This window comes from Ochotona curzoniae, unplaced genomic scaffold (genome assembly GCF_017591425.1).
Source record: "Ochotona curzoniae isolate NIBS_2020 unplaced genomic scaffold, NIBS_Ocur_1.0 contig_2321, whole genome shotgun sequence".
Taxonomy (NCBI): domain Eukaryota; kingdom Metazoa; phylum Chordata; class Mammalia; order Lagomorpha; family Ochotonidae; genus Ochotona; species Ochotona curzoniae.
Window position 1 is genome coordinate 11729493 of NW_024465421.1, and position 15861 is coordinate 11745353.

Here is a 15861-nt window from a genome sequence, read left to right on the forward strand (position 1 = left end):
TTCACATATTGTGCAGCCACAAAAGAGGGAAGGGAAGGTGGACACATGTCCCCACAGGGGGTAAGTCCTCATTACTTAAAGGATGAATGCTATACGATTCACCCTGATTGGGCAACTAGAACAGGCAACTGCATAGAAACAAAAAGTAATTAGAGGTTCTCAGGGGTGCTGAAAGAAGAGGGAAAAGGCATTGCTTCATGGTTACTGGAGTGTTGTTAGGTCTACAAGCAAACTCAGAAGTCATGGTAATAGTACACTATTGGAAATGTGATTAATGACACTGAACTGTACACTTAAAATGGTGAATGTGGCTAGTGTTATGGAACATACATTACACCACAATAACAAATTAGGAGAAAAAGCCGTTCTGTGGGTTTTCTGAGACTCTTCTTCAAGGGAGTCAAGACCTTGCTAGAATGTGTGTGGGGCCTTTTGACCTTTGCTTTCTTCTTGCCTGCAGCGAGGACTTAATACTGGTGGTAAACCAGTTGTCTTGCTACTTAAGGGCATAAGTTCAAAGCCTGAGTCTTTCAGAGTGCTGTGAAGCCATCATTCTAGGACGTGACTATTTATCTTCTAAATTTGTACTACATGACAAAAATAGACTCTTTAAAGTATTTCATCCCGTTGCAACTTGAGCAAATGAACACATTTCTTAATTTATTCAAATGAGAAGAAATGAAATTAGGGAAGTCATCTGTTGATCTTGAAGCTTCCAGCCACAGTTGATTTAATTCAAAATGTATACAACAAACTAATCAATCAGTGTGTTTAACTTCAAAATACCAAATCAGAGATGCTCAGGCGTAAGTGGATCCACAGCCCTAAAAACTGGCTGCTGGGATTTGTCTCTGTTTGCTCTGTCTTGCCTGTCATGGCCACATCCTGAGGCTGGGTCTATTCTCACATGCTCTTGCATCTCACCAGCTGAGCAATCCAAAAGAAACAAGATGTCTCTCCATCAACAGTTCTAGCAGTTGTTTCGGGGCTGGTTTTGCAATGGTCTATTCAGTGCATATGCAGCTGGACACATTTTAGTGGACAGAGAGTAGAATTCATTAGCTTAGGTCTGGGCCACCTTTCCATCCTCCAACAAATATGGAAGAAGAGCAAAGTTCTAGCTTTTTGCTACCATAAGAAAAATACCCAAGACAAGCCATTTATAATGGGAGACTGATTTGGTTTCTTCTTTTAGAGGTTCACAGTTCAAGATTGAGTGACTTCGTCGCTTGAGCATCTGGTGTAGTGCCAACATAGAAAGGAAACAGAGTGGCTGGGCCCATGAGAATTATGGTCTGAGTGCATGTCCCCCAGTGATCCAAGGATCTCCTACTAGGCCTGTCTCTTAATCACCATAATTGTATAGTTTTCCCCTTCTTAGAACCATTAACACAAGACTTTGGCGCTTAGTGCTAAACAAACAAACCACTGGAGAGACACTACTAGTGGCATACACACCATTGCAACCAACTTCACCCTAACCCATGTTGACTGGGAGTTGGGTAAGAGAGTGAATCTTTAGAGTAAATCAAGGGTGCTAAAATCAGAAGGATGGGCAGGTGGTAGAAAGCGACAAAAAATAGCAGATAGACTCACTGTGGGAAGCAGGGGTGTAATACCATACCGTTTAGAGCCTTTTAGCTGTGTTTGACAGTTCAGCAAATTAAAATCCATCTATTTGCCAAGCACTGCAAGAACACAGAGATGAGCACCAGGGTTCCCAGGTCCTAAAGAACTTACATTTTAGGAGAGGAGCAGGGCTGGTAAGCATACAAGTAGTTAAAATTTAAAAAAAAACATAGAAAGTGATAAATACTGTGAAAAAAAAGATCCAACAGTGTCATGAGATATGACCCATATCAGGAGAGAAAGAATCGCTTTTTAGGGAGCATGGCTGGGCAAGGGGATTCCAAGGAGGTGATTTTTAAATTTAATTGACATAAAACCTGTACTTACTTATGGAGTACCATGTTTTGATACTTGCATGCATTGTACAATTTCACTCCAGGGTAAATGGACCAAGTTCCTCAAACGTTTATCATTCCTTCGTGGTGGAAAGTTTCAAAATCCTTTCTTCTAACTTTTTCTAAATCTACGGTACATTATTATGGCCTCTAGACATCAGCTGCGCAGTAAAACACCAGAACTCGTTTCTGAGTTAGTTCTTAGCAACTCAGCCCAGCAGCCATCCGCTTTTTCTCCATCCCTCCTCTTTCCCCCTGTTCTCCTCGGGCTCTGGTAGCTACTCTTCTACTCTCAAGTTGGATGAGATCTACTGTTTCAGGTTCCATGTCTGAGCAGCATCCTGCAATATCTGTTTTTCCGTCCCTGGCTTCCTTCATGTGATAACCTCCAGTTCTATCTTTGTTGTGGCGAATGATAGAATTTCATCCTTTTTGGAGTTGGGCTATATTCTATTGTGTCATCACATTGTCAGTCGAGAGGTACTTAAGTTGTTTCTGTTTCCCAGCTATTGTGAATAATGCTGTAATCAACATGGGAGTGCAGACAGCTCTTCAATGTGTTGATTTCATGGGAGGGGAGTGGATATATTCACAGTAGTGTATTTCCTGCACAGTATGATAGTTAGATATATTTTTAGTTTTTATTTGAGTTTTGTTGTTGCTGTTGTTTTTATTTGAACAGTAGAGTTACAGAAAGGAGAGACATGGAGAGGGGTCCTCTAATTGCTTGTGCATTTCTCAAATGGCTACACTGGCCAGAGCTGAACCAATCCAAAACTAGGAGCCAGAAACCTCCTCCAGGTCTCACACATGGGAGCAAGGTACCAAGGACCTGAGCCATCCCTTACTGCTTTCCCAGATCATAAGTGGGAAGCTCGGATCAGAAGTGGAACAGCTAGGACATAAACCAGCACCCATATGAGATGCTGGCACTACAGGCAGAGGTGTAGCAAGGCAGTGCCATGGCATTGGTTGTTTTTAAGAAGGTGATTTTGAGTGGAGGCAGGTCAATGATGAGGGAATCAGATCCAAAGAGGAAAGTGTTTCTAAGAAATTTTCAACTTGCTGAAGAACAGAGAGGATAGCATGGCAACATTTAACGCAAAAGCGAAAACCTCATAGGAGACAAGGTCAGGAAACAAGCCGGGGCTGGATCACACAGACCTGGCTGGTGAGGGTGAACAAAGTTTGGATGTTAGTCTTACATGAGGCACAGCCATTGCACACTTCTCAGCAGGGGTGTAAGAGGGTCGTATTTGTAGTTTGGAAATCTCACTCTTACTCTGAAGTAGATAACGAGTTCTACAGGGGCAACAGTCAAGGCCCAGAGGCTAATTAGAAGATGGTGCCATTTGCTCAGGCTGGAGATATTCGTGTCTTCTATGCTTAAAACTCTTGACTTGTTCCTGCAGGCCCTGGGAAATAAGGAAAGGTTTGATGCATGGGAGTAACATGATCAGATTTGGAGGGAGGCGGGGAGGTTAGTGGTACAGTGATGCCTGGGTCCCGCGCCAAGGAATCGAAATCACAGCAGATCATAGCCCTAAGGTGCCAAGTTTCTACAGAGAGTGCATTTTACTTCCCACCCAGAAGGCTGAGGTGCCAGAGTGAGGGGGGCAAGGAACTGGCTTTTCTTCCAGACCTGACCACAGACAGCCATCTCAGGGTAAAGACCCTCAGAGGATGCCCTGCAGAAACTTCACCAGAATCATTAGAAAGAATCTTCATTCAGCTTCTAATCCAAATGCATCTGGGGAGGGAGCATCCTGAACCTGTGCCAGGCTCGGTACTGGTTACTCAGCAGTTACTAGTGGAGAAGACAAGACTGAAGGTGACACTGGGTGGGGTTCAAGTCCAATCCCCTTGCTGTGTGACCTTGAGAAAATGACTTCGCCTTTCTGAGTCACTCTAGACTCATAAATAAATTAGGGTTAGCCATAGGGCCTGTCTCCATCCAATAGGAACTTCCTATTTCATAATGAGGATTGCATATGATAATACACATAAGTGCTTAACCCAGGGCCAGGCACGTATTAAGTGCTCGATAAATGTCAGGCTTGCAGCTATAAATAAAACTATGATGCCAGAGAAGCTGGCTCTCTTAATGAGATTTGTTTTAATCTGCCACCTTCAGAATAACAAATGGCCGACGACTATGTGGTTCATCAGTTTCACTGCGACTTCAGGCACGAGGAAAACAAAATGGCCCAAGAGGTGATGAGAGATGCAAAAGGGGCCTTTATAGAAAGATGAGAGAAATACCTTAATAGATGATTAAGAGCATTAAAGTCACTGTGAAAGTTCTCCAACGGACAGAGAAACAGGAGGTCATGTGGGGCTTTTCCTGTTGGCCTAGAACAGTGGCCAATGTCTCCAAGCTGAGAACAGTGAGGATGAAATATTCCCACGCAAGAGCCAGGTTGCTGCCAAGTGACTCCCCAGAGCCTAAAGAGAGCTGCTCAAACAGAGCCTGCCACCCTCATTGCCAATGAGGCCTAGGTAAGTAAGAAGCTTGTTCCCCATCAAGCCAAGGAGAAGACAGCTCATTGGCAAGACACCTGCAAGAGGAAAGAGGCCGGCTGCACTGTCAGATTCTCTAGGTCGGCATCTGGAGCAAAGCAGCTGTCGGAGCAGACCACTATGGAGGAGTACCAGGGAGAAATGAGTGCTGTCTGGGTATGGGGGACACACGTGAACTCTGGGACATGGAGACTGGGGAGATGGGATGGCTGGGACAGCTCTACAGTGTGACCCAGGCAAACAGCGCATCCAGAAGGCAGTCTCTGCCCCGCCCCTGGGGGGGAGGTAGCAAAGAGGCACTGACTACCACGTGGTCCGGAGGAGAGGAACTGGGTTCCAGTGGTCTTGTAACTCTGGCCAGGAAAGAACAACATCAGGACGCTAGCTGTGCTACAAGCTGAAGGATGAAAGTAAAACTGCCGACGGTGCCATCTAAGTGGGAAGAGTGTCACTTCTGTTTTTGAAAGGGATTTATTTACTTATTTATTTATTTAAAGGCAGGTAGAAGCAGGCGAGAGAGAGAAGGGGGAGAGAGAGAGAGATCAGCCACTAATTCACTCCCCAAGTGGCTGCAACAGCTAAGTTTAGGCCAGGCTGAAAGAAGCTGGGAGCCAGTACGTGGGTGACAGGAACTCAGGCAGTTGGGCCATCTTCTATTTTCCTTTCCAGACACATTAACAGGAAGCTGGTTCAGAAGTAGAACGGTTGTGGTTCATAAGTGCTCTGATGTGGGATGAGTAGCAAGAGGTAGTTTAACTTACTGTGCCACAACACTGGCCCCAACTGTCCCCTCTTACTGTTGACCATCACCATTCCCAAGCCCCCACCTCCATCTCAGCCACTGGAGTAGGAGGGGAAGAAGATCATGGCTCTGACAGACTGCTCCTTCTCCCATGGAGAGATCTTCAACCTGCAAGTAAAGCTGGGACCAGTGGAAAGAAAGGCTTCGAAATGAGTGTGAGATTATAGCTCTGAGTTTGACTTAAACTTTGAAGCTCTTATCATTAAGAAACCTTTTCAAGCCTGTAGAAAAGTGGACAGAGATGTGAATGCATGAGCAGCCCTGGGTCCACAAACAGCCGTGAGTTGTGGACCTGTGCCAATCGGTTTCATTTCCATGCCCCCTTACCTTGTCCTCCCTACTGGAACCATCGGGGACCAGTCTACGACAGGGTCAAGCTTCCATACTGGACTAGCTAATCCTGATGATCAAACTACAGCTCCTGACGTGGAAACTGAGCAGAAGACCCTGCATTCTTCCTGTTGGCCATTTTTAAAATTTCTCTTTTAAAAAAAAAAAAGCAAAAATGCTACAGGTCTCATTGTCAGCACTGCCGTTTATTTACTGTGATGGACGCATAACCTGCAACTCCATTCAGCCACAGTGACTTTGTTGGACACGACGATTCACAGCGTTCATTCTCACGCAGCTCATTTCTGTGCTCTCCAAAGTTCTGGAAGGGCAGAAAATATTTCTATTTTATTTATTGCTCCAAGCCTCCAATGTATAATAATGCTTGCCATTTGGCAAGTTTTTGCTGCAGCAATGAATGAAGGATTTGTTCAAAATAGTCCACTCTTCCTTTACCATATCATCTGAGACGTGCTCAGACTGAGGGAAAAGATGAAAATCTTCCTGTTACTTGATTGGTTTGCCTCCAGACTGACCCCAGGTGGTTCAGGAAAATGGCCTGGAAAGATGGACTTAGGTAATGGTCTCTTCAGAGAAATCATTTTTTTCCGTGATGCCAGTACTTGTTGTGGAGGTCGCCGGCCGCTGCCGTCTTCTGCACGTGGAGCGGAAGAACTTGCCCAGCAGTCTCTCACTCAGCCCACCTCAGTTCACAATTCACTCTTGTTAAACCTGGCCGTGGACCTACAATCCCTACTAGGAATGGGTCAGCGGAGAGCGGCATATCTCTCCTTTGGTGCAGCGTGCTTGTTTCTTGCTTTTTGTTTTTTCCTTTTTTAAAAGATTTTTTTTAAATATTTTGAAAAGAATTTTTTTTTTTTTTTGGAATGCAGAGTTGCAGAGAGAGATCTTCCATCTGCCAGTTCACTTCCTAAAATGGCCACAGTGGCCTGAGGTGAGTCGATCCACAACCGGCAGCTTCTTCAATGTCTCAAGGTTTTGGACCATCACGTGTTGATTTCCCAGGCCACAGACAGGGAGCTGGATGGGAAATGGAGCAGCTGGGACAGGAACCTGTGCCCATATGGGCTGCCAGTGCTGCAGGCAGAAGTTTAGCTTGCTGTCCCCATGGTGCTGGCCCCCCATTTGCTTGTTTTGTCTGCTCCCACTGCTCCTCGGAAAGGGAACTCCATAAAGGCTAGAGTGTCTGATTTTTGTTAAGGAGAATAATTTAACCAGGAGTTTGGCTAAAATCACAGCGATTTAAGGTCACTTGTCGCTGTTGAAACCCAGGTTGGATCCCAGAGGTTATGCCTTTTTTTTCTATTCCCCCACTTCACACAGCCAGACACCAGAAGTTCTGTATTCTTTCCTAACACCCCACACAGAGTCACTGAACACCTTCTGTATCCTGACGCTCCTCTTCATTTTTTTGGCCTATGTATGTTGTCTTATAACAGCACAATTCCATCAAAATTGGCTAAATTATCACCCCCACCCGCTCTTTTATTCTTGGTGATGATTTCTTTCTCTGTAACCCAACACATCTTTCTTACACTAACTGAGGTTGGTTGGTTGGTTGGTTGGTTTCCTGGATTGGCCCTATGTACCCACCAAAGGTCCATTTTAGAATTTTGCCTCATCCACATTGCATTAAGTATAAATATTTTAAGGTCTCAAGTATATGGATGGCAGCTTCCATCACTGAATCAGACACAGCTTCATTTCCAGCACAGTGTCTCCTTGGGACCCCCACGGATGCCTGAAACCATGAAGAAGAGTGTTCTCATTTCTAGTCTGTTTTTCCCTAGACACACACACACACACACCAGTGATAAAGTTTAACTTACAGGTTAGACTCAGAGAGTTGAATGATAACTACTTTAAAAAGACAAAAATTACACAATGTGCAGTGACAGGTGTTGTAGGAATGTGGTCTCCCGTGGGCTCAGAATATCTTTATAGTCTACTCTTCGTTCTTGTGATGACATGAGACAATCCTAGGGGACAGTCGACTGTGAGTATCTGAACCCATGGCTGGGGGGACTACTTGTGTGTGTGTGCATGCAAGCAGGTGTATATCTCTGCTTGTACATCCAGGACTTAAATTCATGTATGGATGTCTACATATATATGAATATGAAACAGGGGAACCCAGGGAAGTAGAGTCACAGGTCGGATACCTGTGTGCAAGTGCTCACTTGTCAGAATGTTGAATTGTTAGTTTTAATGAACTTTTTAATGACTTCCCAGTCTTTCATCAATCTGGAGTTCACACTGATGTATAGTTTGAAGATTTAATTTTGTTTTATTTATTCTCACATATTAATTCATTGTCTCTGCATCATTTGCCAAGTCTTTTCTCTTTCTTCACTACCACGATTGGATAAAATCAAGTGTGGAAAAGATTGTCTCGGGGCTATCTGCTCCAGTGCATGGACTCTTGTAATCACTGTAACATAGATCATATTGATCTGTGCTACAATATTTATGTACCTTGCTATTTTAATCTAGGAAACATTACAGTCCCTTTTTAACATTTATATTCAGAACGTTCCCTAATCAGTCTCAGTCTCAAATTGCTCTTGGTTGCTTTGCCTATTCAGTCTTCCAGGTGAATTTTAGAGTCACTTTGTCAAATCCTCCCATCAAAGGAAAACAAATATCACAAAATTAAACTAATTGGGAGGGATATTTTTTTTTCATTAGAAATCTATGTATTTCTTTAGAAAGGAATTATATCATTCAATAGTCATTCTTTGATTTTGCGTATTCAATCTTCCAGTAAATTCTCTTGGTGACCTTTTATTATTTCTTTATATATGATCTGTATGCTTCTAATTGCAGCTACCTCTTTTGATGCTTGTTCTAGAAGGCAGGAAATTGAGCATTCCTGAGTTCATACAGCTGGCAAGTGGCAAAGACGGGGATTGAAACTACATCCTTCTGACACAAAGCCTGCCGTCTCCATCACTCTGCTTGGTTTTTCACATTATGTCACACCCTGACTCAGTGTTCAATAGTTATTTTGAAGAAAAGCATTGAAAATTTCATCTAGATTTTCTAGCAGCTCCACATTGTATCATTACCTTCTTTTCTAAATTCTTGCATCAGAATATTTGTCATTTAATTTCCTTCTCCTTTCCTTTATAAAAAGTTGTATTTGTTTGAAAAGTAGAGTTACAGTCACATACAGACAGACAGAGAGAGGTCTTCCATATGCTGGTTCACTCCTCAAATGGCCACAACTACTGGGGCTGGGACAGACCAAAATCAGAAGCCATGAGCTTCTTGGGGTCTCCCGTGTGGACACAGGAACCCAACCACTTGGGCCATCCTCTGCTACTTTCCCAGGTGCATTAGCGGAGATCTGGATGAGTGAATGGAAGCCTTGACGACTGCCTTCATCTTTCCAAGGGCCCACCTACTCACCCTTCCTTCGCTCAGAACCGTGTTGCTCTGGTTCACTTGCTTTGCTGCCCTGCTGGCCTGCAGCTGCTGGCGCAGGAAGCTGAGCACTTCAGGACCCACACAGCTTTGGACCGAGAGAAAGCAAGCTCACCTCCTGATCCTGGGAACTGCCTGTTCAGCTGAATGGAACCATACGACCCTCCATCAGCACTGAAGCACATCTCCCATCCACCTTTATCTGATCCCTGGAACTTTGAGAAAGGACCATTTTTAGAAGTTGACTGAATCATGTCCCTACTGTATATTTTTAAAATTTTCCAATTTTTAACATCCACATTCTTCACCTTGACCAACAAGCCCCTGTGGTGTCTGTCTGCAGCCTCCCTCTTTGATTTTATTTCATCATCTGTATTTTTTTGTTCACTTTCATGCACCCCTGCCTTTGCTGGGTTCTTGCAGGTGTTCATCCCTGCTCTGATTGTCAGCTTTCCTCTCGGGCTTTCTGCTGTCTGAGACGCTCTCCAAGAACACCTGATGCTAAGGGACTTTACACTAAGTCCCTTAACAAGGTCATTTCCTCAGCGAGGCAGTGGCTGACCCCAGAAAAGAAAGCAGTCCTTAATGACCATGAACCTGGTCACTGCATTTAATCCCAGCAAGAATCACATTAGCAATACTGCTCTTTATTACCGTGGTCTGAACAAGGGTGGTCCTCCAACCAAATATGTATGCCAGCGCATACATAGTTGGAGGTTTAGATGAAGTCGTGTGAGGTCCCTGTGATGGAATTAGTGTCTTTATAAGAGGAAGTGTAATGAGAATGTTCTATCTTCATCACATGAAATATGGTAAGCTGGGCATCTGTAAGCTGGACACAGAGCCCTCACTGGGAAAACACGTTAGCCAACATCTTGATCTTGAACCTCTGGTCTCTGGAACTGAGAAAACAAATTCCTATTGCATGTTCAGAAATGTATTTATTTCTTTATTTTCATATTATTTGAAAGGCAGATTGCTTCATTCCCTAAATGCCCAGAACAGCTACACCTGGGCCAAATTGAAGCCAGGAAGCCCACTTTGAGTCTGCCACATGGGCAGCAAGTACCCAAGTCCATTAACTATCATCGACTTTGTTCCATGTTGCACATTAGTGAGCAAACTGGAGTGGGAGTGCAGGGGTTTGTACTAGAACCAGGCAACTCAAGTGGCACCTTAACTGAACATCAAATGCCCTCCTCGAAATTACTGTTGTTAAAATCACAATCTGGCATCTCGCTAGAGAAAACTGAGAAGACTAACGCATTTGTCACCCATAAGGTGACAGCATAAAAACACCCATGACACGGAGTTCTTAGGGCCTGGCACAGCAAGCAGCACTGTTAGGGGTACCATAAATGCCTTGAATCTGTGAACCAATGAAAACCCTACCCTTGTTGCATCTGGACTATTTAACTCCTTGAACTCTGCTACAACACCCCCACAGAACTGTTTTGAGAAAAAGAAAGTGGAGCCATGCAAGCAAAGTCCTTTTAATTCTCTGTATGGCACATTCAAAGATCTCAGGAAACGGTAGCATGAAGCACCACCACATCATGGCCATTGTCATTCTCCTCCTCTTGATTGTGCAAATGTAAGAGCATGATCAGAAAGGCCGGGGGAAGGTTTCCCAGACAAAGTTTCATGTGGGTGAAGTCTACTCAGCAGGAAGTCAAGCAGCTCGCTTGTAATTTAATTTTTGCAATATTCCAGGACCTGAAGGTAGGCCTTTCCTTACAGGAATGAATTCATGCTAACTGCTCCTAACAGTAATCATTTGTTACCGTCTCCCAAGATTCTGAGAACAGATGGGGCTCAATCCAGAAACCCTCACTGGCTGCAGATGGACGGTGGCTGGGATGAGCGTCATCTCTGGGGTTTCCCCACTTGCATGTCTGGTAGTTGTGACCTCAGCAAGGGTTTTCAGAGGAAGAGGTCTGATACTGGTGACTTCTGTGTGACATTGGCTTTTTTGGATCATGAAAGCTGGGTTCCAAGGATGAGCAGACATGGGGTCAGGTGATAGCTCTACGGCTTTGCCTTCCTTCCTTCCCTAAACTTCAAAATCTCAAGGCGAAGCTGCTCCGTATTCCAGGGGAGGAGTAAAAGAATGTGTGGACGTGTTGAAAGACAATCACAGTACTAGAGACTAAACGGACGCGTTGTAAGGAGAGTAAACTGATGAATGGAACTGATGATTCTTCCATGCTTAGGAAAAATAACTGGGATTATTCATGTCAGCCCATCTATACATTCTCAACATAGGCATTCAGAATGATGATTAATTTGGAGTTTGGGATTTATACCCAGCAAGGTTCAGGGCTGGGTCTTTCATCGATTGTCCTTGTGAGTCAAGACAACCTCCATGATCTTGCTAAGCTTTCCTTCTGTGTAGAGTGGCTGTGACAGCACAGGAAGCATTTAGTACATGGCAATGACCTGTTGGAAATGCCAGTTCCTCTCTCTGAGTTCTTCTCTTTGCAGGTGTTCTCACCAAACATATACCTTATTTCAAAAGAATGAGCACACCTGGAGGGTGTCTTGTTTCCAGCAGGGTCACCTGTGGGAGATGACTTCCAAGCTCCTGGTAGTGTCTACAGCTCTGCAATGAGTCCCTGCCAGGCTGGCTTCCCGGCTGCTGGGGTGGCTGGGCATAGCAACAACCTCATCGCAGCCGGCGCGTGGTCAGGCACTCAGATCTGCCAGTGTGGGCGCAAACACTCTTTCCCCAGAAAAGCTGCTTGAAGGCATAAACTAAGAGAAGAAGGGAAGATGAAAAATAAGAATGGTCGTGTTCAAATTTGAAATTCAAGGAGAGTCACGGACTCCAAGACCCTTCAGTTCTCTGACTTTGAGAAGGTGCATTGTTAGGTGTATGGCATGAGGCAGAAAAGAATGGGGGGCATCCTGATTTTCCTTTCTTTAGAATTCCGGCTCATGGGAACACCGGAAACTGAGCATCTGCACCTCGCGACTCATAGCTGTGGTCTCCCCTAAAGCATGAATATTTCAGTTGTTCTGCAGGGTTGGCAAGCCAGCAGCTCTCGTGTTTGTTTTTTCGTTCCTCCATGAGAATTTAAATTTTAAAGTCTGGATGCTTCTGAATTGGGCATTTGTCTTCCAGTTATCTCCAACACTTCCTATTTCCTGTGTTCGATCTGCTTTCCTTGTAGACATTCCAGTCTGGGTTGCATCCTACCTGCTTTGTGCTTTCCTTGCTGTCACAATGGCAATGCAACTCTTGTGGAAGGGGCCCACACTGCACTAAGTATTAATTTGCTCTCACCTCAATTACTGTTTTTTGGAAGCTCTACAAAAAAGATAACTCTGCTTTGCAGAAAAGGCAGCTAAAGATCACAGGAGCTGACTGACTTGTTCAAAATGACACGACTTGCAACAATGTCAGAGCTGATGTTTGAATCCAGAGCGTGTCACTTAGGTGGGTTGTGGTTGCAGGTGACAGAAAACACATTTCAACTTGAATGAATTCAAGGCGGAGTGGAGAGAAAAGCACAGCCGTGGAGTGGTGGCTCTACAAGTTGAGAAATGCAGATGTGCCTGGGTCCGTGGGCTCAGACTCTGCCTATAAACCTGATTCTCCTTTCTTCCTTGGGATAGGAAAATGGTTTCCAGCAATTTCCAGTCAACAACCCACTCTCTCACCAACCCCAGTTGGAAAGCGAAAGCCTTTCGTCCCCAATAGCTTTTAAATTTTTATTTTCTGCCAAGGGTATGCTGATTCCGGAAAGAACTGAATCACATCATCATCTGAGAACCAACTGTGCCAGCGGTGTAAGCTGGCCTCATGTCACAGCCTCATGTCTGAAGCCTTGAGTAGAGTTAGCCCCACCTCAACTATTGTGACCAAGAATGCAAAGTACGTAGTATCCCAGAGAAACACTGACACGCTCTTTCTGGAAAGGGAAATGTGTCCTACTTATGCTAGCAAAGAACTTTATTGCTTGCTATGGCTTTAATGTGTCCCCCAAAGCTCATGTGTTAGAAACCTGAATTCCCAACTTCATAGGTGAATGGTAGTTGGAAGTGGGCCCCTGGGAGGTAATTAGGATTAGTTGAGGTCAGGAGAATGAGGCCCCATGATGGCACTAGTAACTTCACGAGAAGGGAGGTTTGAGCTGGCACACTGCTCTGTCTCCCTTGTGATGCCTTCCGTCAGGGCTGTGATATTGTCAGAAGGGCCTTAGCAGAAGCTGAGCAGGTGCTAGTGCCCAGCATCCACAGCTGTGATAGATATGACCCACTGTCGGGTGTTTTGTTGCCTACAAGAACCCCTACTTTTCCTAAAGGTTTCAGAGGTCCTGACACCCTTCATTTGTAGTGAGTCAGCGAAGGCCCCTGGAACAAAAGGGGCGGTCTCTGCTATCTCAGTTGACTTTCTATGCTGACCATGAGAAGACACTTGATGGGGCTAGTGTTGCGATGGAGTAGGCCACATACAGGGAGCTGGATGGGAAGCGGGGCCGCCGGGATTAGAACCAGTGCCCATATGGGATCCCAGCGCATTCAAGGCGAGGACTTAAGCCACTAGGCCACGCCGCTGGGCCCTCAAAATAATTTTTTCAAAAGATCCTGTCATTCTTGTCTTCCCAAAGCCCACTCTCCTTCCTTCTTTAACACATGTTTGATGTGACTCAAAAGAACGGTCTCTTACCTTCACTCTACTCCCAGAGGTGAACACGTGGATTATGCTTGGCAGAGCTGGCATTTATTTCTGGTCAAGATATTTAAGTTACATGTAGATATTACAGCGGAGATAGTGAAACTCAGTCCCAGAATCTTTTTGTTTTCAGTTTTGTTTTTATTAATATTTTCTTAATTGTTTGAAAGGCAGCGTTATAGAGAGTGGAAGAGGAGGAGAGAGGGAGAGAAAGAGAGACTTCCATCTGCCGGTTCACCTCCAAATTGCCAAATAGCTGGGGGCTGTGCCAGGCTGAAGCCAGGAGCCACCAAGGTTCTTTCAGGACTCCCACATCAGCACAGGAGCCCCAGGCCATTCTCTACTGTTTCCCCAGGCACATTAACAGGGAACTGGATCAGAAGTAAAGCAACCAGGACTTGAACTGGCAGCTATGTAGGATGTTGGTATTGCGGGCAGGAACTTAATTAACAACGCTGGTTTCCAGTCCCAGAATTTTTGTAGAAACTATTAAAAAAAAATCTCTCCTTTCACCACCCGTGGATAGTGACTGGAATTTCTGGGGGCCACTAAACAAAATGAGTCCAGATACAAAATTCCGATGCGAGTGGAGACAGGCAGTGTTCTGATACTGTGTGAATTCCTGGACCCATCTATACCTGAAGCCCCCTTAGTTACCCAAACAAATCTTACTTGTAATGATTTCAACTTGAGGTGGGTTTTATCCCTTTGGTCCAACACACTAGCTTACTGTGAAGGTTAGATGGATGCATACCTAAAGGAAATTTACCTTGAGCCAGGGGTGGGAGATATCACAGGTGTCTGAGGCTGGGACCCAGGGAGTGTCAGGGAGGTGCTCCTGGTGAGGCTGTAGCCTAAACCCTGACCCCACAGGCTCTGTCTCATCATGAGGACTTGGTTTTGGACACTCCTTCCATGTGGAAGTTTTCCACAGAGTTGAGTTGCAATCAGACTTTATTTCTATTTAGTTCACTTCTCTTAACACAAGCTATGCTGGAAGAATTAACCACCTGAGCACCTGAAAGTAAGACTGAAGCATGTGCAAGCCTTGTAGTCCAATGGGCCACCTGCCATGGAGCCCTGGCCAGGCCACCCAGCATGGAGGGATCCCTGTCCAATTACCTAGTATTTCCAAGACTCAGTTTTCTCATCTGTAAAATAGACTTACTAGTGCTACCCAGGGCCTAAACTTTAGGCTAGGTTAAAAATGAGTCCAATGCTGGTGGGAACACAGTTGTAATTCAACAGAAATTAGCAGCATTTCCTTTAAAATGTTCAGTTTGGGCCATAACTTAATTAAAAACTCTCCCTTCTTGGCATTCTCTCTTGCTCCTGGGCATTTTATAGAGTTGGGATAGTCTCAGGTAATTAATGTTCCCAACTGAAATACAAATACAATGCAGTAGTTAAGGCACAGACTCAGGGTACCAGGAGTCCGAGCCTGCTACTGGCTGTGCAGGCCTGGACATGTGGCTCCACCTACAATAGAGAGGGTGGAATGACTGCCTATCATAGCGAATGAAGTAAGTTAATATTGATGCAGTAAATGGATGACTCAGAGTGAGGATTAAACAGCATCCTTTTGGTGTTTCATGCCATGCCAGGTCAATGGCCAAGCATTGACGTGCTGTGGACACAACCTGCTCTGTGTGTGGGGCAAGGCTCTGTGAGTTCTGATGGCTTCTCCACTGTGGCCCTGCTGAACCCAGCATCATGCAGTAATGCACACCCTTTGGAATACACATCTCAGAGACAGCTCTGTCCATGCCAGCATTTCATGGGCTTATCATTTTTTTAAGAAAAAAAATGATTAATCATAGTTTTTCTAAAGGCAGCTTGTATTCTGGCTCCACCACCTGCTGTTTTATCTTGAGTTCAGTCTCTTCAACTGTGAGATGGCAAAAGTGGTAGTATCTAATTCTTAGTTTATTATCACGAGGGATAGGACTTGACTCATCGTGTTAAGTCATTATGTTATAAATGATAATGTCCAGATAATATAGCCTGTAAATGGAACACCCCTGAAGACCTTTACAATTCCATAAAAAGAGCTGAAAATGCTTGCCTGCTGATCTTGTAAATTAGAGGTTTCAAGCTTGTAGCCTACCAGATAGACATGT

General features: G+C 44.7%; 1 non-coding gene across 1 annotated transcript; it reads right to left on the reverse strand.

Moving 5' to 3' along the window:
- Nucleotides 1-5789: 5789 nt before the first annotated feature.
- LOC121152104 lies at nucleotides 5790-5916 on the reverse strand. The gene has a single exon (XR_005883235.1). It is a non-coding gene; the product is annotated as a small nucleolar RNA SNORA1 (small nucleolar RNA).
- Nucleotides 5917-15861: the final 9945 nt, after the last annotated feature.